This window comes from Lutra lutra, chromosome 4, assembly GCF_902655055.1.
Source record: "Lutra lutra chromosome 4, mLutLut1.2, whole genome shotgun sequence".
Lineage (NCBI taxonomy): Eukaryota > Metazoa > Chordata > Mammalia > Carnivora > Mustelidae > Lutra > Lutra lutra.
Window position 1 is genome coordinate 125,364,647 of NC_062281.1, and position 25,152 is coordinate 125,389,798.

The 25,152-nt window shown below is 39.1% G+C and overlaps 1 protein-coding gene across 1 annotated transcript in view; it reads left to right on the forward strand.

Annotated features, from left to right (window-relative positions):
* Positions 1-25,152, forward strand: part of DDAH1 (dimethylarginine dimethylaminohydrolase 1) — a 140,757-nt gene that overhangs the window by 537 nt on the left and 115,068 nt on the right. The gene's annotated exons all lie outside the window — the stretch shown is intronic.

A 25,152-nucleotide genomic window follows, 5' to 3' on the forward strand; every position in this document is an offset into this window, starting at 1 on the left:
GGAATCGCGAAATTGGCCCCCGGCTAGTTCAAAACTTCTCCTTTTGGGGGAGAGGGTGTGTGTGTGTGTGAGAGAGAGAGAGAAGTTCATTGTTCACGCCTCCTGGCTGTCGGCACAGCTGGGGTGCCTCCAAGACGCCCCGACTGAGTGTGGTGGTGCAGACTCCGGCAGGTGGGTGGGGTGGGGAATCCACCTCACTGGCATTTTTTATGTGGTAGAGACAGTGCAACTCTGAGCGTTTCCCAGGGAGGGTTGCTGCTTCTGGCTGGGCGAGGAGTCTTGGGAGGCAGCGCTGGTTTGTGACACTGAAGCCCCCAAGTCCTGCCTAGGGCTCGGAGCCGCGCGGGCCTGAGGAATCAACCCGGTGTTGGTGGCACAGACCTAGGGCGTCCCGAGTTACTTTTTAGTGGTGGCGAGTGAGTCGGGCAGAAAGCGACGAGTGTCAGGGGAGTGGTTTGTTGGTGAGCTGAGAATACGTGTTCGTGAATAGGCGAGGTGTGGAAAGCTCTCCTCGGTGTAGGGTGTTGGGGGTGTGTGTCTGTGCGTTTAATTAAAAATGGTTGTTTCAGAAATTCCATGATTTTTACGATGTTTTTCAACTTACAGCAATTAGAGCTTTGTGTGTTCGCAAGGGAAAGTGGCTACTTTCAAATAGTGCAGCTTGTGAAAATGGCTGTGATGGCTTTAAACCCAAGGCAGGTTAGTGGGGAGAAAGAGAGTGAAAATGGATTTTAAAATGCCATCTGGCATGGGTTCCCCTTATCACCAGGCTGAAAGCCCAGCCTCAAGACTCTGTTTCTGTTGGCATCGAGTGGCATTACAAGAAGCCGGTGGTTTCTTTCGTATGTGGACGGTTAGGGATTCCCCCCTCCCTATTTCATCTTTATTCAGTGGACATTAGAAATGCCTCACAGAGCTCGTAGTTAAAATATGCTTACTCTACACATGCTTCACTACTTAGTTGATAGAACCATACATGGGCTGAGAGAATAAGCATATTGCATTTATTTCTTACTGAGACAATTCAGCCGTTGTTCACCCTACCTTAGCAGAAAACAAAAAGAGTAACCGGTCTCATTTTCTTTACCTTTTATTTCCTTTGCCACACCTTTGAGTCATTGAGATGGCCCACTCTATTTTAAACCGATAAGCATATAACCCCGCGTGAATACTTCTGGTGTGTCCTAGGCCATATGGCACAACTGTGGTTTGTGTTTAAAAGAGTAAAAGACATTTCAAAAGTACTTTCAAAATGGTACTCCTTTGATGAGGGTAGTCCAGTTTCCTGTCAAGAGGCTGTTGCACGTTTAATCATCCATTTCATTTTATTCCTATGATAAAACCTTCCAAATTTTGGCTTTCTGATTGTAAGTGGGCAGTGATCCTTCTCCCCTGTCAGATTTTGAGGCATACATTTTAAGCTGGCTTCACTCTTCTATCAGTCTATTGGCTCTGTGCCAGAGACCTCACAGTGTGGTAGATAGGAACACCAGACTGCAGCTAATTCTGTGACCTTGGGGAGTGTCTCTTGCCTCAACTTTCTCACCTGAAAAGTAGACCTAATACTTATCTCATAAATTTGTTGTACTAAATTTGTTAATCCATCTGAAGTTTATAGGGTAGGACATTTCATGAATGGTGGTTGTTATTATTTACCTAACAGTGGGTCATGGGAGATTTTCTTTTTTTCGAGCAGTGAGAAGTCTGCTATATACTGAGGTAGTTACAGTGACATTTCCCCTTCCCACGGTGAAGGGGAGTCATATTCACACCTTAGGATCCATCCTAATCTGCTATGTAGCACTTCCTCCCAGCTTGAGTTTCCTACAGGAGCATATTGTCTCCCAAAAATGCCTTTACTGTTGCATATGATCTGAATCAGCAGAGTAACTGATCTTGTATCCAGAGAGAGCACGGGCAGTTGTGTTGGATGGGTACTTCTGGAAGGCAGGGCTATGCAGTCTTCTGGAAGACTAACACTCTTTGAAATCTCTCACCAGTTCACTGCCTTAGTTGTTGAGTGAATAAATGAATGAATGAAATGCTAACTAGCTAAAATTAACAAGCTCATAATAATTACTTCAAGGTTCTCTTTGGACTGTTGTATATACTTTTCATGTGATACCTGCCTCCCTAACTGAAATTCCACAACAGTGAAGGCATTATTTTAAGATTATTGCCGCTGATCTCCTTGCTGTCTGTCTCCTTACTCTCCATTCCATTCTCCATGCTGTAGAGTCCAAGTATCTAAGCTGGTCTTTCTAAAACTCAGATCTGATCCTGTCCCTGCTCTGATGAATCTTCTTGAAGAACCCTGCATTAAGCTTGATAAACCCATTGAGTTGTACTCTGTTTGCCTTTCCAGCTTCAGTTCCAACTCTGACGCTACATCAGGTGCCTCCCAACCTCTTGGCTCAAGCCAGGTTCTTTCACTAAAGTTCACCACACTATTCTTTTCTAAGCATACATTTCTCCTTTGTCTAGGACATTCTTCCTCTTTTCTCTCTTCTCCATTTTACCTAGCTGTTCTACTCATGCATCATTTCTCAGTTTGCTGTTATCATTAATATTATCAGCTAATCTCTATTGGGTGCTTGCCATTTGCAAAACACAGTGTCAGATTTATGACATGGATTTCACTGAATGCCCACATCAACCCTTTGAGCTCAGTACTATCATTATTCTTACTTTAAAGTTGATGGAACTGAAGCTTAGAGAGATGAAATACCTTGGCCAAGGTTATAAAGTGGAACCACTGAAACTAGGACTTGAACTCGAATTTGTAGCACTCCAAAGCTCTCGTCCCAACCACTGCGATACTAAACAACCAAGCATAGGGTTGGTCCTCCTTTTATGAGCACTGTAACTCTCCGCATTTCCTTCTATGGTATCTTTCATACCGTATGATAACGACCTGTTTTAACTTTCTGTATCTCCCCACTATTATGAGAACTCTTGGGACAAGGATCACATCTGCATTCCTTAACGTTTTATTCCCAGGACCCTGCACACAAGACTCATGCAGCAAATGTTTTGTTGGACATGTGTGTCCATGACTTTAGATCAAACCTTAGGTTTCCCTGCTTAGGACATATTTGGTGTTTTGCAGGCATTCTCAATAGAGTCCCAAAAGTTTCGTTACAAGTGCAGGTGATTTATAATTGTTTTGTTTTTCTCTTCCTCTCCTTGTACCTGTCTCTGTCTCTTGTTATTTTGCTTGTTTTTATAATTCTGGAAAATTATTTTATGAAAACATCATGTGATATTCAATGACTTTTCTTCCTTGGAAGAGAAGACTGAGAACTGAACTCAAGAAAGTAACCCTTCTGTGAAAACCACAATGGAGCCTCCCGAGATTAGTAAACTGCAGGTGCTGTCTGCAGGAAGCTTAAGTTTTAGTGAAGAAAACTGCGTGTAGAGAGTCAGCAAATAATGTTAATTGTCTCATAACTCTGTCTTCATGAAGACAGACAAATTAGCTTTGAGAACCAGTCATAATGATGTACTGTATGGTGACTAACATAACATAATTTTAAAAAAAGAGAACCAGTCGTATTTTAAATGAATTCAGCTTGATTTTAGAAGAAAAAAGTCAACTTATAAATGCCAACATCCTGTAAACAAATACTTAAGAGCTAAAGTAAGACAAGTGACAGAATGTAAAAGGATTGGGTTTAAAAAAATTAAAATTTTTGGATGGGTTATACATTTCTGTAGCACCAAATTCAAAAGGTACAAGAGAATAGATAGGCAGTGCAAGTAAGTTTCCCTGCTCTTGTACCTGACTTACCCTCTTCCCTTCCTTAGAGGCAGCTATGAATAACATTTTCCTGATTTTCCTTACAGAAGGTTTTTAGTACATAATGATTAACTGGTGAAGGTTATTCAAGCAAAATTGTAAAGTATATCCTGTGCCCTTTTGCCCCTCTTTCAGAGTCATTTTATCCTTTCCCAGGTACCAAGGATTCGTATGTGGGATATCCTGTCTAGGAGTAAAAACACACAAACTCATTCTCACAAGGTGATAACAGCCTTAATTATCCTTTCCTGGACCATTTATATTTTTAGGGGCTTCTTGAGGAAGAAGGCAATGCACATAGCACAAGGTAACAAATCCAAAAAGTGGAATTGGACATTGGGTAGGGACATGGAGGCATAAATGGAAGGCATGAACAATATCTATTTAGATAGAAATTCCCCTTTTGTTAGGGCACTTAACTGTTTGGACCTACATATTTTGGCCCTGGGTTTATTCTTTGGTTAGGCTAAAAGCATAACCCTGATGATCCCAGAGCAAGGTGAACATCAAGACCATGTCTAATCACTAGCTAACATGTACCACGTTGTGTGTGTGTGTGTGTGTGTGTGTGTGTGCGCGCGCCTGTGTGTGTCTGTGTTTGTGTGTGTGAATTGCAAAACATGGATTTATTATTATCAACTCTATTTAAAAGAAGGAAACTGAGGCTCAGGTAACCAGAGCTAAGTAAGTTGTCCAAAAACACACAGCTAATAAGTGACAGAACTGAGGTCTTCCTGAAAATGTGAAGGTCATTTTTCCTTGATGTGCTTGTAGCCAGTTGTGGTTAATCATAACAGAACATTAAATCAATACAAAATAACTACCCGAATCCCTTTTTTATGCAGCCAGCAATATGCAAATCTCAGTTGGATATTAACGAGGTGAAAGTTTTACTTCCCTCCTCTCATAAATGAGAGTAGATTGTTTTCATTTTAGTTAAATAATAATAATCTGATCATTTACATGAAACCCCAGAATTATGTAGGCACATTTTGTGCGGAATTGTATCTTCTTTACCACCAGACTGGATGATTGCTTTTTAAAATGCATACGTTTTCTCAAATTTCTTTTTAACATCAGGTGAGAAAACTGCCCTAAGCCATAACTAGAATTTACTCTTACTCTCACCAAGATGGAAAGTAAATGTGCTGGAGGCTCTTTACACGGCAGCGGATTAACGGCTCTTGATAAATTGTCACCTCCAACTGGTTAGAACAACTGCTCCCTTTCAGGATGTTTCTTTTTGACCCTACTTGGCCTTGGCAAAAAATGTTTGGAGATTGATGTGTCTTGGAAACTGGAGTGCATCTACATATAATGCAATCTATTCTCATGCAGTTGATCTTGAAAGCCTTGAAAAAGAACATAGTGATGAGTAGGGAGTGACTTCTATTAGATACTATTAGCTGAAAATGAGCTTTCTGCAGAGATTCCTAGGACCATTAGAGAATCATTATAAGACTAAGAAGGCAAAGATGGATCCTTATAATTCAGATATGGTGGAAAATAGCTTTTGCATATATTTAAATTTTTGTTGAGCTCAGATTTCCTCAAAATTGGTTTTATTATAGTAATGGTAGGTGTCCATCCATTAATATAAGCCACCACACAGAAAAATCTACTTAAGACTTTTGAACAAAGATTTACCTTCTATTGCTTTTGAATCATACATAAATTATTCATGGCCCCTTATGACTCTCAGTATGAATTTGGAGATGCATGTTTAAAAAATGAGTGCTGGTTGTTTATTTCATGGGTATTTGCTATTAACATCTGTAATCACTTGAGAAAGCCCCATTTGCTACCTGGAGACTTGGACACATTGTAGAGTTCGTTACCCTACTCAAGGGATATCATGATTAAAGGTAAAATAAATGAAATTTTAATGAAAGAAAACTTTCATTCATCTCTTATGCAGAGCACAGTGTGTTGCCCATCGCAGATAGTCAATAAATGTTTATTTACCAAAGCTAAGTCCCCGATGTTCTATCAAAATGCTCCTCTGACCTTTGAAGTTAGCTTGTATTGTTTTCCCTAAACTGATATTAGGTATTAAATCTGTTAGTGTCCTCAGGCTCATTTCATAAGCAGGTACTTTTCATCCAAATGGACAAGCAGGAATAATCTCAAACAACAAATCCCATTTAAAAATGTGTGCATGTAATGCCATCCCTGTTCCCTTCATCATTGTCAAACCATTTAATGATGTACATTGTCTTCCTGAAGCTGAGTGCTAAAGGAGGAGTAGCATCACATGGAGAGAATAAATAACCAGACTTTAGACTCCTGTTTCTGAATGTTTAGGTCATCTAAACAAGTATGACTAGAGAAAACAGCTCAGCAGAGTACAAAGATGAAAGTACACATTATTACAGGGTTGGTTTAATTTTGCCCAACAAATCAATGTGGGCAAACCTGACTTAGTTTATGTTAGCAAATTAAGGAGAATACAACTTTTAAGCTGCTTTTGCAACTGGATGAGCTTATATGGGTAAATTTTCATTATTGTGAATATGAATACGTCAACATTTTGCTTGATTTGAATATGTTTAATTAATTAAACAGACCTTTGCCTTTATTAAAGATATTTTGCCTTGATTTCTTTGTTCTTGTTTTGTTTAAGAAATACTAAAATGTTCTAATTTGCTTATGGTATTAATTATGAGTGCCATGATTATATTAAAAATGACTGTACTTTAGAAGGTAAAGGAATAATAGTTGTATCACTCCTATATGTTTGTTCATTCAGCAACTGTCTACTACATGCCAGACCCAATGTTTGGTGCTAGGGAGACATAGCTGAATTAGATAACACTGCTGCCCTAGGATCTCACAGTTCACTAGGGAGGCAGACTGGTGGCAGATGCTTGCAGACAAAGGGGACTGGTTTCACAACAGGGTTCTGTCTAATGTTATGGAAGCTCCAGGAAGAGTGTCTGACCCACATCAGGACCTCTCAGAAGAAGAGAATGTTGAGCTAGAAGTAACCAGGAAAGGAAGAGAGGCAGCCTTCCAGAGACAGCGAGCGCTATGAGGTAGGAGAAGGGTGATAATCCAGTAAAAGTAATTTCATTAACATTGAGGAGGATACAGCATTGAAAAAAGCCTGCCTGTGCCCTCTCAGAGGTCTGAGATTTTGTTCTCTAGTTCCAGGTTCACCAAGAGAGCTACAACCTTAGCTGTACTTCCTGTTCGGGGCCTACAGCGATTTGACCCTTTATCACAGCCTACTTCTAATTGTGCACTCCAAGACTAAGACTTATTTCTTGAGGTTGCTAGAATGCCATTTGGTAGGGGCAGTAATTTTTCCTCTTTGGTCCCAAATTTGCCACATGAGGATGTATCGGGTAAACCTGGCATCCATAGTGTAGAGTTATATATAACATTATCCACGTCAATGGCAAGTAAGAGAAAATTATTTCCTCTTTGTTGTCAAAATGTGTTTTTATTCACAAATCTTTCCATCTTTGCAGTAGACATTAGTGAATCTCACACTAATATAAATCAAATGCAGCCTAAAGTAAGCATCCATCTGTACTCATAGGTAAAATATACTGCAAAAGGCAACATGGTAGGGATATAACACTATTCTAGGAGCGGGGGATACTGGTTTTGATTTTTTGCAGTGGTAGGAATATCTAATATTCTTTCCAACTTGGAGATGCTGTGTTTTCTTTCTGGGTCTCAGGTCATGTTGGGATGGGACATAAAGGGTAGGGGAAAAAAAAGGTTAAGGAGATATGGAAAAAATGATGGGACAATGATGATAACTTAGGTTTGTGAGATGGGATTAGGGTTTAGTGAATAAAAAATACTGGCTTTTATTCAACCTGACACATCCTTGTCCTCCATAACTAACCAATCCTATGACATCATGCCTTGGTAATGATAATCCATTATGAGATAAAGCTGAATTTCCTAACTCTATTTCAAAAGCTCAGCTCACTCAACCATTTATAGCATATTTAAGTAATTTTTTATTTAGAAAACTTAGATAAGAGTCACTGGGAGAGTGTAACATACCTAGACCCACGTACTGTCTATCATCACATGACTTTCAGTGTCTGCCAGTTGATGTTTCTGTGGTATATGTGAATCAGTGGCTTGAAGAAATGGAGAGTGAATGAATGTGAAGTATATACTGTGAATAAATGTGAAATATATAAGTTGTGTTTTTTGTAAGAACTAAAAGTCTTGACTTGCCCATGGCAGTTTTTTCTTACAAACCCTCTGTGCATATGTGTTGATTTCTATTCCTGGTGCTAACATTTGGGTTTTGTTTTCACAATTTCGACTTTTGTCTTCCAAAACTTCATAGTTTTTTTTCTGAATAAGAAAAAAAAAAAGGATACCCATTTAAATGTAGCCTTTCTGTAGTTAGCTATGTACAATTTAAGATTGTTAACAGTAAGATACTGATGTAATTATTTTTAAGGTTTGGAGATATGTTTGTGGTAAACTTAGACTTTTTTTTTGTCTGAAATTATTCCAAGAGCTGAAATTAGCTAATTTAATGCTCTTGGTATGGTTAAAAGATAATAGGAAAAAAACCACATCTACTTTATTCTCTTAATTATAATTTTTGGGGGTCATAGGGAACCCTCATTTTACAAAGAAAGAATAACATAACTATGGTTTGGCTTTGGTCATATTTTAGGCCACTATGATATAAACATATTTTCCAATTCCAGAGCTTTATGTGGAGAAATTTAAATCTAGTGCTTTATTTTGAGGTACTCAAACCATTTTATTCTTGCTTTTGGTATTCTTCTTTCTTTACACCCTCTTAGTCCTTCATCAGAGGCCCAGGTTTTCCAGTTCTCCTTTCTGCAAAAAATACAGTGTTGGAAGACAGAGAGACCCTAGTCACAAAGGGTGCTGCTTTCTTCATTTTTATGTTATTCTCAAACTAAACATCTCCAAAGCTTTAGGCCTCCCCTAGTCTCCAGGCTTTCCCAGGCCACCCCAGATATGTGAATAGTATAGCAATGAATAGAGCACAGCTTCAAGACAAGGCTTTTTGTACAGTTGTGTGTGTGCATGTTTTTAAACTGCTGTCCTTCACCTACTATAGAAGGGTCATGAAATCAATTTAGTGGGTCATGACCAGCCCATTTATTTTTATTGTAACAGAATCAATAGAAAATGTCAGAGTGTACTGCAACATGGTAAGATGGTGTCATGAAACTTTTTTTTTCATTTGTATACAGTTGTGTTTCTATGTATACTAATTAGCTATATAAAATATGTTTCTTACTATAGGTCACTGCCTAAAAAAAAAAAAAAAAAGTGAAAACCCACTGTGTCTCCTTTGAATTGGATTGCACCTCTCAGCCTCTTTTTAAAAATTCTGGAGGACTATGCCTGTTATCCAGTTGGGATCTGGGAATCCTGGCCAAAATCCTAACTGTTTCTCTACGTGTATCAAGTCATGCTTGATTTCCATTTGCCTAGGTGAGAAATAGGACCTTCTGGCTAATTGGAACCCTGTCCATCAGGGGCGGGAAGCGAAGCTTAATGGAGGAACATGAGGAGGAGAAAGACTGTCAACTCCACAATTTGCTAGAAGCTGATTCTACCTCTCCTTCGGTGACATTCTATACCGGTCGAGGGAAGGTTACATTAAGATAGACAAACGTAGTTTCCATCTGAACTGGCATCTTTTTCATTTTTTTGCAAGTAGAAAATGTGGTAGCAGTAAGAACTGAACCACTGAGCTAACTGCATCCAGGGGTGTTGATGCCTACATTTTCTTACCAGCAACTTCCAGGTGGAAGCTGAGATCGGCAATGACTCCAGGAAGCCTCAGTGTCCAATGTTAGGATTTCCTTTGCATTTGGGGATGGAAACTCAGGACACTTCTTTTTTTCTTCGAAGAACCCCAGAATATGTCAAAACACAGAATGTCCTAAAACATAATTATAATGTTCATGCCATTCTCAGACCACTGCCTAAAGGCCTAGAAGAGACCTTGAAAATCACTGGTTTCACCATTTTTTCTTCACACTCTGCAACACTAAAATAGGTGTAAATCCAGCCTTTACAGACGAATGCCCAAAGGAAATTTAATTTTCTTCCCCAAGTAACCCATTTTAGCAGTATTTGTTAGTGTTAGTACTTACACTAAGTATGAATCATTTGAACTAACATATAGGTTGGGGTTCGTTCTAACAAAGTGTATTTGACTGGTTAGTAACAAGTTAGTCTGTGATTACAGGGAAACCGCATCTGATTTTCAGTGGTAACCCCCCTTTGCACAGCTGAGCAGCCTAGTACTAAGAGTGGAGTGTAGTCTCACACCTGCTTTTTTGTCCCCCTCTAAAGCAGTGCTTTGAAGATTTTGGTAAGAGAATAATTATAGAGGCAAACAGTGTGGCCATGACTGGAGAAATTGTGTGTTTGTAGGAAAGGCGTTTGGAATTGTGCATCTTGGAGCTATACTACATGAGAAAAAAAATGGGTAATGCATTTGTCATGTCCATGACAACATTTTTTTTTGTGAGCACTGAGCTGGATAACTGAAGCCTCTGAGTGGTTTGCAAGAAAACCGAGGACGAATATTGCTTCTAAACTAGTCCCCAGAGAGGAGCGTCTCCATGAGGGAGAGAAGGAATAGGGATTAAGGTTAGAAGATTTTTTTGAAAGTAAGTGCAGAAAAACATACACGATATAGCCCACTGGCCTCAACATGGCTGAGGTTTCAATTATGATTCGATTCACGCTCCCTGAAACACTCGCCTGCCCTGAGGTCAGCCTAATGACTGGAAATTCTACAAATGCAACAGCTACTATCCCTTGGACTGTTTTAAACACACACACACACACACACACACACACACACACACACACACACACAGTTTATATACACTCAGCATCAAGTTTGGATAAAATCAGTTTTCTAACAAAGCCTTCCTTGTGCATAATGTTTGGTAGTAATGCAGATCATCAAAACTAATTAGAGGGATTCTTGAGTTACATCATTTTGGTGGATCACTAGCCAGGAGAAATATTTTTTTGAATGAATTCTGCTTTTTCACTGGGCTCTTTCAGCCTGTAATCAAGTTTGTATCACCCTTCCTTCCTCTTGATTTCACCCTTTTTTGGAGCTGTCAGTGGAGGAGAGAGAATGTATGCAGTCCCTGGAGCTTTCTTACCCTTCTTTACTTTCCTTCTGTTGAGGAGTTCCCATAAGACCATGAATTTTTCCTCATATTCTGGTCTGGATAGTGATTTTCAAATTACAAGTTTCAATTCAGAAGTAGATCATAAAGTCCACCTAGTGGGTCCCTCTACTTTTTGTTTGCAGTCCTGTGTAAATGAACTGGAATTGAAAATGTCAGGGCACATACATTACCCATAAGACAGCCAAGTATTGTTTCCTTTATACACATACATACAGTTCCCTTGTGTGTTGTGGATTGTGATATAAGGTATATTTCTAGCTGGAGGTCATTGCTATTGAAATCTACTTACCTAGGAAACCAAGATAAAACTTAACCAAGTACTAACATTAGCTTTTATTGATATTCTTTGCTGTTTGCAGCAAAAATTGAATTTTGACATGTGTCAGAGCCACTGATTCTCATAGATGCATTGAGCAAATAGGCAGTTTGTCTCATTTTATTACCTGATAGGAAGGTGGAACTACTTGTCTCAATGCAGCAAAATGCAGGAGGTGGAAAGGAAGAGAAGAAACACAGCATAGATGGCAAGTTTGGGGTTCTTTTCAGAAGTAGGTATTTTCAGACATCAAGGACTCCATCATAAGAATGGTTTAGAGTATTTCCATACACTTAGACATGATATCTTCACTTGTAAATCAAATTATGATGATGTGTTGTGATAGGGCAGGATGGCAGTTACTCAGACGGCGTACCTGTTATGAAAAGGGCCACATTAGAGCCCGGTACATTTTTATGTTTTGTTGACCCCAGTCTCCTTCCCACTGATTCTGCTTTCCCCTGCTCCCCACTAATCTGCCCATGTGCATCTTCAGCTTGCCCCACTCCCTAAATCCATCATCACTTGAGGTGCTGGGTCATCTCAGGTGCCTCGAGCATTGTTGTTCCCAGGATGCACACCTCTCACACCAAGTCTGGTACCTGCAGACACATGCTTTTAAACTGCCTCAGGAGGCAGACCGATTCCTGGGACATTCCTTGAGCTGTGCTTTCTCTTCCTTTCCATTGCCTTCAAGAGTGGAGAAGGACAGTTAGGAATGCAAATTACAGTTCCCTCACTTATTAGCTGAGTAGTGTTGAGCAAGGGGAGCTTCAGTTTCAACATCTGTAACAATGGGGGTGGTTTTGAGCATCTGTAAGTTTGTTATGTGCCTAGATGCATTAACATGTTAAAGTGCTGAGTTGTACTTTGCACAGAGTAGCTCTTCCTTCAGTGCTCAATCCCTCCTTTTCTGTTGTTACCTGTTTTTTGTATTTCTAGAGAGCAGTCATTCCAGCCCATAAGGTTGAGACTGTTTTTTCTCTTCCTACTTCTTACCCTGGAAGCTAAAGAGCTCCATCTCTTCAGCTTCCAGCTTGCTGCCTGTAGCCTGCCCAGACGTTGACTTTGCTTAGGAATTGGGATCCCTGGCTCTTGTATTTTAATGTGCCCCTCTGCTGGCTCTACCGAAACATGCCGGGAGGCTGGGAAGACCATTAGAACCTCTGCTTGAGGCTCAATGGGCCCCTGGGCCAGTCCCCTAGCACCTGTGTGTGCTGCTATACAAGCATGTCCCGTGGGGGCCCTGGCTTTCGCTCCACGTCATTTTGTTAGGAGCAAGTCATCCTCAACTGAATCAAAAGATGCTGTTCTTTCTGTAATTGTTTTTCATCCTCTGATCTTCTAAGCAAATGAATACTTAGAGAATCTCTGCCTTTAAATTTACCATTTGGGGACGCCTGGGTGGCTCAGTTGGTTAAGCAGCTGCCTTCGGCTCAGGTCATGATCCCAGTGTCCTGGGATCGAGTCCCGCATCGGGCTCCTTGCTCGTCAGGGAACCTGCTTCTCCCTCTGCCTCTGCCTGCCATTCTGTCTGCCTGTGCTCGCTCTCTCTCCCTCGCTCTCTCTGACAAATAAATAAATAAAATCTTTAAAAAAAATAAATAAATTTACCATTTGATCTTGAGCCAGTCATTTATGAGTATTTAGATTTGAATTTGTATTTCTAATGTTATACATTTAGTATGTTTATTTTAAGGACTTTAAATTTTTTGTCTTATTTATCTTTTTATTTATTGTTACCATTTTTATTGAAGTATAGTTAACATACAATATTATATTAATTTTAGGTAATACAACATAATCAATCAACAAATTCTATGCATTATACAGTGCTCACCACAGTAAGTGTAGTCAAGCTACAACATGATTACAAAATTATTATTATTTGTATTTTAGTATAGTTGTACACAATGTTACATTAGTGTCCCTTGTATAACATAGTGATTCAACTAATCTATATGTTATGCTATGCTCACTACCAGTATAGCACCCATCTCTCACCATATAGTGTTGTGATTCTCTTGACTATATTCCCTATACTCTACCTTTTATCCTGTGACTTATGCATTCCGTAAGTGGAAGCCTTTATCTCCTACTCCCTTTTACCCACTTTGCCATCTCTCTGTACTCTCCCCTTTCTGGAAACCATCAGTTTGTTCTCTGCATTTATGGTCTCTTTCTGCTTTGAGGTTTTTTTTTTTTTTTTTTCATTTGTTTTGGTTTTTTAGATGCTACATATAAGCGAAATAATGTGGTATTTGTCTTTGTCTGACTTATTTCACTTAACATAATACCCTCTGGGACCATCTACGGTCTCATAAATGGCAAGATCTCCTTCTTTTTATGGCAAAATAATATTCCATTATATATGTGTGTGTACATATATCTATGCATATATGTGTATGTACATATATACGTACGCACTGCACATCTTTTTTTATCTATCTGTTGAAGGGCACTTGGATTGCTTCTATGTCTTGGCTGTTGTAAACCTGCCATAAACATAAGAGTGCATATATCTCTTTGAATTAGCATTTTCATTCTCTTTGGGTAAATAGGTAGTAGTGGACTTACTGGATTGTATGGTAATTCTATTTTTAATTTTTTGAGAACCTCCATACTACTTTTTACAGTACCTGTACCAATTTATATTCCTACCAACTATGCAACAAGGGTTCCTTTTTCTCCACATCCCTGTCAATAATTGTAATTTTTTGGTCCTTTTTCAGCTACTATTCTGACAAGTATAAGGTAATATCTCATTGTGGTTTTGATATGCATTTCCCTGATTAGTGCTGTTGAGCATCTTTTCATGTATCTGTTGGTCATCTGTATGCCTTCTTTGGGATAATGTCTGCTCAGGTCCTCTGCACATTTTTTTAATCAGATAATTTATTTTTATGGTGTTGATTTGTGTAAGATCTTTATATTTTGGATATTAATCCCTAATCAGATATATAATTTGCAAATATCTTTTCCCATTCAGTAGGTTCCTTTTTTGTTGTTGTTGATGGTTTCCTTTGTTGTATAAAACCTTTTATTTTGGCATAGCCCCAATAGTTTATTTTTGCTTTTGTTTCCCTTACCACAGGAGACATAGCTATAAAAATATTGTTAAGGCTTATGGTGAAGAAATTATTGCCTGTGTTTTCTTCTAGGAGTTTTTATGGTCTCAGGTCTTGCATTTAGATCTTTAATTCATATTGAGTTTATTTTTGTGTATGGTGTAAGAAAGTGGTCCAGTTTTATTTTTTTTTGCATGTAGCTGCACAGTTTTCCCAGCACCACTTTTTGAAGAGACTGTCTTTTTACCATTGAATTTTCTTCCCTCTTTTTTCATAGATTAATTGACCATACAATCATAGGCTTAATTCTGGGCTCTGTTTTCTGTTCCATTGTCTATATGTCTGTTTTTGTGCCAATACCATACTGTTTTGAATACTACAGTTTTGTATTAGATCTTAAAATCTGGGATTGTGATACCTGAAGCTTTGTTCGTCTTTCTCAAGTTTGCCTTGGCTATTTGGCAACTTTGTGGTCCATGAAAATTTTAGGATTATTCTAGTTCTGTGAAAAATGCCATTAGTGTTTTGAGAGGGATTTCATTGAGTCAGTAGACTGCTTTGGATAGCATGACCATTTTAGCAGTATTAATTTTTCTGGTCCATGTGCATGGAATATCTTTCCATTTGTTTGTGTCATCTGCAATGCCCTTCATCAGTGTTTTATAGTGTTTTAATCTCATTGGTTAAATTTATTCCTAGATATCTTATTCTTTTTGCTACCATTGTAAATGGAATTGTCTTAATTTATCTTTCTGCTACTTGGTTATTAGTATATAGAAATATAACCAATTTCCGTGCATTAATTTTGTCTCCTGCAACTTTACTCAATTCATGTATTAATTCGAATAGTTTTTTCATGGAGTCTTTAGGGTTTTCTATGTATATTATCATGTGAGTTGTAGATAGTGACAATTTAAACTCATCCTTATCAATTTGGATGTTTTTTGTTTCTTTTTCCTGTCTGATTGCTGAGGCTAGGACTTCCATTACTGTGTTGAATAAAGGTGGACATCTTTGTCTTGTTCCTGATCTTAGAGGAAAAGCTCTCAGTTTTTCACCATTGAGCATGATGTTATCTGTGGGTTTTTCATATATGGCCTTAATTATGTTGGAGTATGTTTCCTCTAAATCCACCACTTTTTTGAGAGCTTTTATCATGAATTGACGTTGAGTTTTGTCAAATGCTTTATCTGCATCTCTTGAGATGATCATGTGATTATTATTCCTCATTTTGTTGATGTACTATGTTGATTGACTTGCAAATATTGAACCATCCTGGCATCCCTAGAATAACACCCACATGATCATGGCAAATGATATTTTTAATGTATTGTTGAGTGTGACTTCTTAATATTTCTTGAGGGTTTTACATCCATGTTCTTCAGGGATATTGGCCTGTAGTTTTCTTTTTGTGTAGGATCTTTATCTGGTTTTGGTATTAGGATAATGCTGGCCTCATCGATGTATTTAGAAGCTTTCTTTCCTGTTCCATTTTTTTGGAATAGAGGAAAATTGGTATTAACTCTTCTTTAGATGTTTGTGAATCCATCTGGTCCTGGACTTCTGTTTCTTGGGAGTTTTTTTATTACGAATTTAATTTTGTTACTAGTAATTGATATGTTCACACTTTCTATTTCTAACTCAGTTTTAGAAGATTGGACGTTTCTAGAGATTTAGGAATTTCTGCTAGATTTTATAATTTGATGGCATATAATTTTTTTAAATAGTCTCATAATTTTTTGTATTTCTATGGTATTAATTATTGCTTCTTCTCTCCCATTTCTAATTTTACTTATTTGAGCCTTCCTTTTTCTTTAAGGACTTTAAAAATTCTTCTTACAGTGCAAGGTAAAATTACACTTGGAATTGAGTCTTAGTTTCACTTTTCAGTTATATAATAGTGGGCAATTCACAAGTTTTCATTTCCAGTAAAATATCTTTCTTCCTGATTCCCAAGGATGTTGAAGATCAGTGTTCTGAGTACTGTGGTGACTTACACAAATGTGATGACACCATAACATTGTTATGGCCAATGAAAGATTGTACATAATGGTAATAGCAACGTTATTATTTATGAACTAGGATAATGGGCTTTTCTTGAAGATGTCTCTGACTCATGAGATCTGACTGGTGTCACTTGCACTGTGACCACTAAGCCTTGACAACCATTTGGGAATAGAGATTGCTTTTAAGGCTTCAGTCACCTCTAAAGATGCAGATCTACTACTTATTAGCAAGGTGAAGTTGGGGAAATAAATTTTGGGTACAGTTTTATCATTCTGTAAGAAAAGAAAATGTGACTTTTATTCATGTAATTATTATTGAGTGCCTGCTGTATGTAAAACTGATAAACAAGTATGATGCCTGCCCCAATGAAGCCAAACTGGGGAGTCTAACTAGGGAGACAAACATAAACAATTACAAATATATGCATATTTAAAAATAATAAGGACTGCAAAGGAAAAAAAATATTTATAAGGTTTTAAAAATAAGAGACCTTTGCTGGAAAAGACCCTGAGTATCAGTTCTTAGGTAGACATCTTATTAAACAGTAGGCAGTAAATGTTCATTGATCAAATGATAAATAACTGGTCTAATATGATGTTACCAGAGATACTCCCACAGGCATTAAAGAGGTAGGTTGGCATCAAGGGGGACCTGGACTAGGAAGGCTTAAAATCTTTACTTAAAAGCAGTGTAGCTTAGGGCTGGCAGGTGATTACTGTGGACTTTAGGATTCCTGTCTATAAACCAGGGATAATGCTGTTCTTGTTCAGCCTCTATTGTGTTGAGGTTTAAATGAAAAAAAAAAAAAAAAAAAGAAAGAAAGAATATGAAGGTACACTATAAGATCAGGGTTGTGGGTATTACATAGTGGATACCTGTGAACTGTAAACTCAGCACCTATAGGACTTGGGCCACAACCTTCCCTCCCGCAACATCACAATACCTAGAGATGGGTCCCCAGTCCCACAACCCTCTGTAGGTCTTAGAACCAGCTCTTAGAGTACCGTGGCCTAGCTCACTTGGCTGTCAGACCTATGAAAGTAGGATCTATAGCAGTGGCACTGAGTGTGGCTAACTTTTTGCCTCATGTAAAAAGATTAGCTATTTTATGGGACTTCTGGGGAGAACCCTCTAGTTAGATCCAGGAGACTAATTATACCAGAATATACACCCTATAAAAGACTTTGGGAGCTAGGTAGGCTTCAAGAGCACATGTGACTACCACTTATTTTGTACTATGCTGCTTTGTCTACCCTACTTCATCTCAGCCACAGAGTCCCCCTCATTTTACAAACGGAGAAACTGAGGAGAGGTTACACAACTTGTTTAAGGTTAAGTTGTTGCTAAGTAGAACTGAGATGGACAGCCTGGTCTTTCTGACTCCAAGACCTAGGCATTTGGACACGGAACCACAGAAAAGGCACAAAGAGCCATGCCATCCATTAGAGAATTTGGGTTAGCAAGACCCTATCAATGCAAACATCAAAGTCACAGGCTTGATGCCCCCAAAGGGCAGCTGTCCAGTCCATTAATGAGGAAACTGAGAAGAATGAGAGACAAAGGCTTCTCTTTTTGAAACATAGTTTCAACTCAGCAGCTACCCATCTCTCTACCTCTCATCCATGAGGCTAGCCCAAAAACCTTCCATACAAGGGAATCACAGATATGCTGGCCAGCATCTTCAGCCGTGCATTTAGTTTGGGCTTGGTATTGTTGGCAGGGTTCCTTGCCAAATAGTTAAGCAACCCATGGAGAACCTTGACCTTAACTTATAAACACAGAAGGACATGCTGAGTAAGAGTCCGAACAGGAATCCTGGGATGGTTCCAGCTCAAGGAAGGAAACTCCCCTGGCTCTCTGAGTAAAAGACAAGGGTTAATTCCATCCATATACCCACACTAACTGTTGCTCAGTCTTCCCGGAGCCAAATCAAAGGAAAAATTATGTGAGTAATACATGAAAGAAGTAGATTGTCACTATTTTTGACATAGATGTTACCCTAACTCTGTGTGTGTCACATTTGGTAATGTAGACCCCCGGCCAACAGTATAAATGATAATACAAGCAATAATACAAGCGAGCTGCAAACCTGTCTAATTCTTGTACCCCTGAGTTTTGGCTGAGGGAGCCCTGATACACCTAGAAGCATGTCTGTATCTTACTGTCCTTGTACCTTAGAGGAGGGAGGGTAGGATGACACATCTGGCTTTAGGTTCCAGCATCCCTTAACCTCATAACTAAGACACTTAACTTCTGTGATGGCTTGGATAAGCCATTGGCTCCTTATCCTTCCTCTCTCTTTAGTTTTGTTCTTGGGACCATATTCAAGAAAATGAATACATTTCTCACACTGTTGATCCTCTTTGGACAGCTCTGATTTTGTTCTTATGAATATTCTTTTTCCCTTCTATAGAGGACTGGAGTCCAGCCCCTGTACTCTAGCCCCATGGGGACTTATCTCTGGTCTGCTCTGACTTCTGGACCCCACAATGTTCATCTCTCCACCACCACCAAACCTCTTTCCTAACCCTCAACCTCACCTCCCCCTTGTTTCTGCCACCACGCTTTCTGGATATTCATTCTGTCTACCTGTTTGGATTTCTACCTACCTGTCTCCATGTGCCTGGATCTACCTTTCAGGTTTATAGACCCCCTTACAGGGCAGCCTACCTTCTTTTGGTTAATTCTCTCCCCTACAACAAACAACAGCATAATATCGTTTATCATGTATTTACTATATGCTAGCACTTTAAATCCATCCTTCTCATCAGCTGTCTTAATCCTGTTCCTAGCTCTTGGAGCAGTCCGTCTATTAGCAGAGGAGTTTAGAATTTAGTCAGTAGTCAATAATCAGTAGTAGTAGGTCAGCTTCATCATTTCTGTTGTTGGCCTTGTTCTGACACGACCCTTGGTAACGTTTCAGATTCTCAGGTTGTACCCTGGTTCCATTGACTGCATTTGTATCTTGATCTTGCTGATTACCTGTCTGGATCTCCAGTGAAAGACCTCAAGACTGACCTCTAGTGTCCTGAATGGGAGACTTCTTTTAGCTTACTGCCAAACCGTCTGGTCCCATGTTGTGCCAGCCTTCTAGAATATCTGCCTGGTAAATGTCAGGCCAAACACTAGCCTGCCGTATACTGGGGTGGACCCATCAGCCAGTTCCCTTTTTCTGGAGTTGCTAACGTCACTGCCAATTCTGACTCTTCTTCCTTCTGCCCACAGTTACAACCATCCCTGGTCACTGGCCTTGCTCTGGTGGACAATTCTGCTGACTGGACCTCAAATCCAACACATCTTCTTATGTTTTAAAGTATCTGTTAGGTTCAACCTATTGGAAAGTGTAGAGTAAAGTGATTTGACTTGAGCATATCCTTAATTTTCCTTCTCCCTTCCTACCTCCTATAATAATTAACTATCAATTAAGTGCTACTTTTCTGACTCAGTTCAATAAATCAATCTGTTCTTGGAACTCTGACTAAACTGACTTTAGTACAATTTAGTAAAATGGTATTTGCTGGTAGAAAAGTGATCTTAATGTATTTAATTAAGCACATTAAAGTGTGATTATCTCAATTGTCCAAACTGTTTTTGTAGATTTCCTGTGTTTTTTGTTGTTTTCTGTAGAAGAAAAATTATTCACATTATTGCAATTCCATATAGTGCAAAACTAGAACAAAGGAAGTGATGCAGATCCTTTAGCAGAAAGGTCATTTGAGTCATTGGAGTGTCCTGAACCATAGTGGGAACTTAGAGCCACTGTTGATGCTCAGCACATTTTTTCAGATTATGACACCACTCATTTATGTAGATGTTTTTCATGTGACTATTGGCTCTGAAGGAGAGCAATAGACATTCACTTGTAAACAAAGGCGGGTGGTGTGAGGAGGAAGTGAATCCTTTGTAGAACTCTGAAATAAACCAGATCCTCAGAATATCTCATTCTTAATAATTCCTGACATTCTTTATCTTTTAGAAAAGAGGTGATGGAGAGAATTAAAAAGCAAGATTAGCAATGCTAAAAACATGAACTCTGATTGATGATCCAGGGTAACAACTTCAAACTAACAGATCTTGATGTTCTCAGAAGAAAGGATGATGAAGATTCTGGCTCTCAATCATAATTGGTTGATATTTACTGCTGAACACAGCACAGCACAAGGTCTCCATGACTTCCTTGGTTAGAGAAAGTGATAAATACAGGGTCAGAGCTGACTTGTTTTGATGATTGACTGTGAAGGAAGAAAATAGTTTTGCAGAAAAATAATCTTTCCAATGTTTCCATTAAGGATTAGCCTGTCAAAATTCAGACAGCAAGGGCCAGTGTAACTTCTGGTTGACATTTTGCATAACTCAGACTGACTAAGCCTACAATTCCTGGTAACTGAATTTGAATTTTTGGCAAGCTTTGGAACTAGATAGGGAGCTATCAGATCTACCTCCAGGCTAAGACTAGCAGTCATATTACTGGGTCAATGATTTTGCATTCTAGTCAGATTATTGTAGATTGTGGAAAAACAACAAGACCTATCCATGTCTGCTGCAAATAAAGAAGGGAATTGTAAGAATATACTCAAACGGAAACCAGAAAATCATTTGGAACATGGAATCTCTTTTTTCCTCATGCTCTTTCTTCTCTGTGGATCTGCTTTATCTTACTCTGTTTCTAAATAACTTCAGTTTCCTTGTGGTCCAGAATTTACCTCATATCCCCCTAACTTACCGTATCAATGTGACTCAGACTTGCATTTTCCCTGTTTCCAACTCCCAAATGGGGAGTCTCATGGGCCCCTACTAAGTTTTTGAGCCAGGCAACCAAGTCATAGGTACTTGGCCAGCCTGTGAATAGGCTGGGTTTGTGCCAGGCCCCCAGTATTGGTTCATTCAGCTGTGTTTCAGAAAGACCATTGTAGGTTTGCTCAGAGCGGCAGAGTCTGTGAACAGGGTCTGTGAACAGTTTATATTCCAGAATATAAACAGAATATAAACAGACAGGCGGCCGTTGGTATCTCACATAGGACTAGCTACCTCCTGTTGTAAGTGAATCTGAACACTGAACTGTAGTGGGGGCGGGGAGCTCTGGGTGAGGAGACCACAGTCTGGTCTTTTTTCCCTTTGAGTTTTGAAATTCAGTGATGATGGCCTCCTTTTCTCTCCTGATAAAAGATGGCCTATCCTAGAACCCTTTTCTCTTGCCTCCAGGTGAAAACGAAGACATAAGAAGCTATTGCTGTGAAGAGGGTGGTGAATGAGAAGGAAAAGAGGAAATGGGAAGCGAGAAGGAGGAAGAAAAAGGGAGAAGAACTGGCTAGAAATGAGATCTTCACTTTGTACCCAGAAACTTAATCCATCTCCATGATGCTAAATCATAAATCAGATAATTGGCGGTGGTGTTGGGAGGTTTGAAGGAGATGTAGAGAGGGGAGATGGGGCCTCAATAGGTGGGAATTCCACCTTCATGTCTTTGATGTGAGATTGCCAAAGGATACGACAAAAGGAGGACTTGAAATGGAGATGAACTACTGAGCAAGTCTGGTTCTCAGGCTTTCCGTCTTTCTGGAAGCATTTCAGGGCGCCTGGGTGGTTCAGTCCATTACGCATCTAGCTCAGGTTATGCTCCTGGGGTCCTGGCATCAAGTACCGCTTTGGGCTCCCTGCTCAGTGGGGAGTCTATTACTCTCTCTCCTTTTGCCCCTCCCCCCACTCATGCTCTCTCATGCACTCTCTCTCTCTCTCTCTCAAATAAATAAACCTTAAAAAAAAAATCTGAAAACACTTCAGTAGGAAAGTTCATGAGAAGTCTCAGGCAATAGAACTCAGCATGGGTGTCTCAACTTCTAACCAGCCCCAATTAGAGATGCACCAGACAATAAGCATCTGGACATTCCAGACATCTCTACTGGGCTGTAATATTTTGTTTTGCCATTGCAACAAATGGTCAGAGTTGCAGATGACATTTAACTGTTTGGAATGATTTATTTGGTTTTAAAATGTAACCTGATCTTTTTGCTGAGCACATACCCTTTAGGAAAGAGGAGAACCCTCTTTTTTCTTTTGTGCATCTTACTTGCTTCTAACATTAACCATCTCTCCTAATTTAATGTCCTATGGTTTGACCTGCAAAGCCACATATATCAAGCTTCCTAAATATCTGGCCTTGGGCACAGCACTTATATTGCACAAATCCGTAATCTTTTACCTTTCTTTCTTTTTTTAAAGATTATTTATTTATTTGAGAGAGAGCATGAGCACGGGGAGGGGCAGAGGGAGAAGAAGCAGTCTCCCTACTGAACAGGGAGCCTGACCTGAGCTGAGGGCAGACGGATGCTTAACCAACTGAGCCCACCAGGTGTCCCATCTTCCTTCTTCGTTGAAGCTTTCACAAACTCTGTGGTGTCTGTACTTTGGCTAGCACATATGCTCTTTTTGTAGTAACCTGTTTTCATGATGCTGTCCCTCACTAATCTGTAAACTCCTTTCCTACGTCACCACTTTCTCTTTTTTTCACTTCTGAGTCTCCAGCACTGAGCACAGTAGGTGGTACACAGTAGGTGCTCAATGAATGTTCATTGCATTGATTAGACAGTGTTCTATACAGCTTAGTATGAGCAATATTCTTGGAACCCATTCTGTGGAGCCATGTAATAGGTTGCAGCGTGGGTTTAGTGGGAGGAACACAGGAATTGGAATCAAGGCATCTGTGTTCAAGCCCTTGCCTTGTTCTTTATGAATGTGTGGCTTTGGTCACAGTCTTCCTGAGCTTTGGTTTTCTTGTATGTAAAATAGGGATAATAATGATTCCTTCTGCTTAAAGTTTGGTGAAGATGAAATTTTTTTTTTTTTAAAGATTTTTTTATTTATTTATTTGACAGAGAGAGAGCACAAGCAGGCAGAGAGGCAGGCAGAGAGAGAGGAGGAAGCAGGCTCCCTGCTGAGCAGAGAGCCCAATGCGGGGCTCGATCCCAGGACCCTGAGATCATGACCTGAGCCGAAGGCAGCGGCTTAACCCACTGAGCCACCCAGGCGCCCCGAAATTTTTTTTTAAATGTGAAAAGTCTTTTTATTGTTGAAGTGCTATATAGAAACACATCATCAAAATCAACCTTCTGAAAATTCAGAAAATAATCCCCCTTAGATGTTTGATTCAAGACAGACCATCTCCTTTCTGCTCTGTAGCGAACATGTCATAGAGTTGAAAGCTGTGTTGTTGTGAGGATAGTACATATGAAACATCTGGTACAGTGCCTAACATATAGTAGTTGCTCAGTGGATGATAGGTGTCATTACTGTTTTTACTCCTATTATTATTAGGATAATATAGCATTTCCTCAACTGGTTCAGAGGAAAGCAGTTGGGCGATCCAAGAAGGGTAATGAATCTTCAGTCCTCATTCAGTTCTGTAAGTCTCTATCCCTGAACAAGCAACTGCTTTCTTGCCTTCTCTTTCCAAATTCTGATATTCATGTGTAACTCTAGGATAACTTTTGAGCTCAGAGAAGAGAGCTGTAAAAATTCATGTGAGTGTAGCTGTCCTCTTGAGCATGTACTTTAATTCTCTCATCTGTCAGATAGCAGAACCTCTATTGAGAATAGGGAGACTATAAAAATGTCTGCATTTATCTGCAAAGCTGATACTCTATTTAGAAGTTGAGGTGGAGACGGAAACCCTTCAAGTACTTGATGCCATTGAGCCTTGTTAATTTGTGAAGGGGTTTTGTACTTGCCCTTTTTTTTTTTCTTTAAACCATTCTTAATTTTCCAACCCTGCTTTTTTGTTGGCTTCAAATGTGCTCACCAGAGTTCTGCCAGCTTTAGTTGGAAGGAATATATTTCCGAGCTTAGTTGGACATCAGTTTTTTTTGGGCCCTGCCCAGACTTTCGACAGAGAAAGTAGTGTTAACGGTGTTGATGGTGTCTAGACAGTAAAATCAGAAACTGTGTAATTTATGTTGTATTACAGACATCCACTTCCCGGATTGGAAAAAGGAAACTGGTTTTATCTAAGGAAGTTACATTAAAAACCAAAGCCCTGGGGTATTTCTGACCTATGAAAAGTTGAAGCTTGAATAGTTTTACTTAACATTCTTCAGTCCCTTCAAAGACAAGAGTTATTGAGAGTATTACTGGGTAAGGCCAGAGATGAAAAACAAACTTCCAAGTTCAGAAGACGATTCATAAAACTGTATTGTGATCGTGCACTGGTCGAACCCCTTTATAAGCTCACAGTTCAATTTTGGTATTGCACACCAGTTTTACAGGAATGTGGGAAAGTTGGAGAAAAGAGAGGTTAATAGCCAAAGATGATGGAGTTGTTTGGACTAAAGAAAATTGCAGATTTTCAAGGATTTAAAAAAAAACCAAAAAACAACAAAAAAAACCACCTTTGCCTTTAAAAAAACGCATATTCTTGATTAGGAAAAAAGTATTAGATATTTAAAATATCTTGAATCCACCATATTTGTGTTTCTTTTCAGGTTACTAATGCTCATAAATATCAGATGTCAATATATAATACTGTCAAAAGTAATGAAAAGAAAAAATCTTAATAAGTTAGGCAAAATTTATGTGAAACTAAAGGTTTTTTAAAGCTCCTGAAAGCTTTTGTTTTGTTTCAATCTGGATAATTATCTAGCTCTTTAATTAAAACTCTGCATTTTTTTTTCAGAAAAGTATAAACTGCTCTATGTAGTTATGAGACATCATATCAAAGGTTGCTCTCTGAACCGTTTTAGAACACATGCATTTAAAATGCTGTAGTCTTCTTAATATTATGCATTA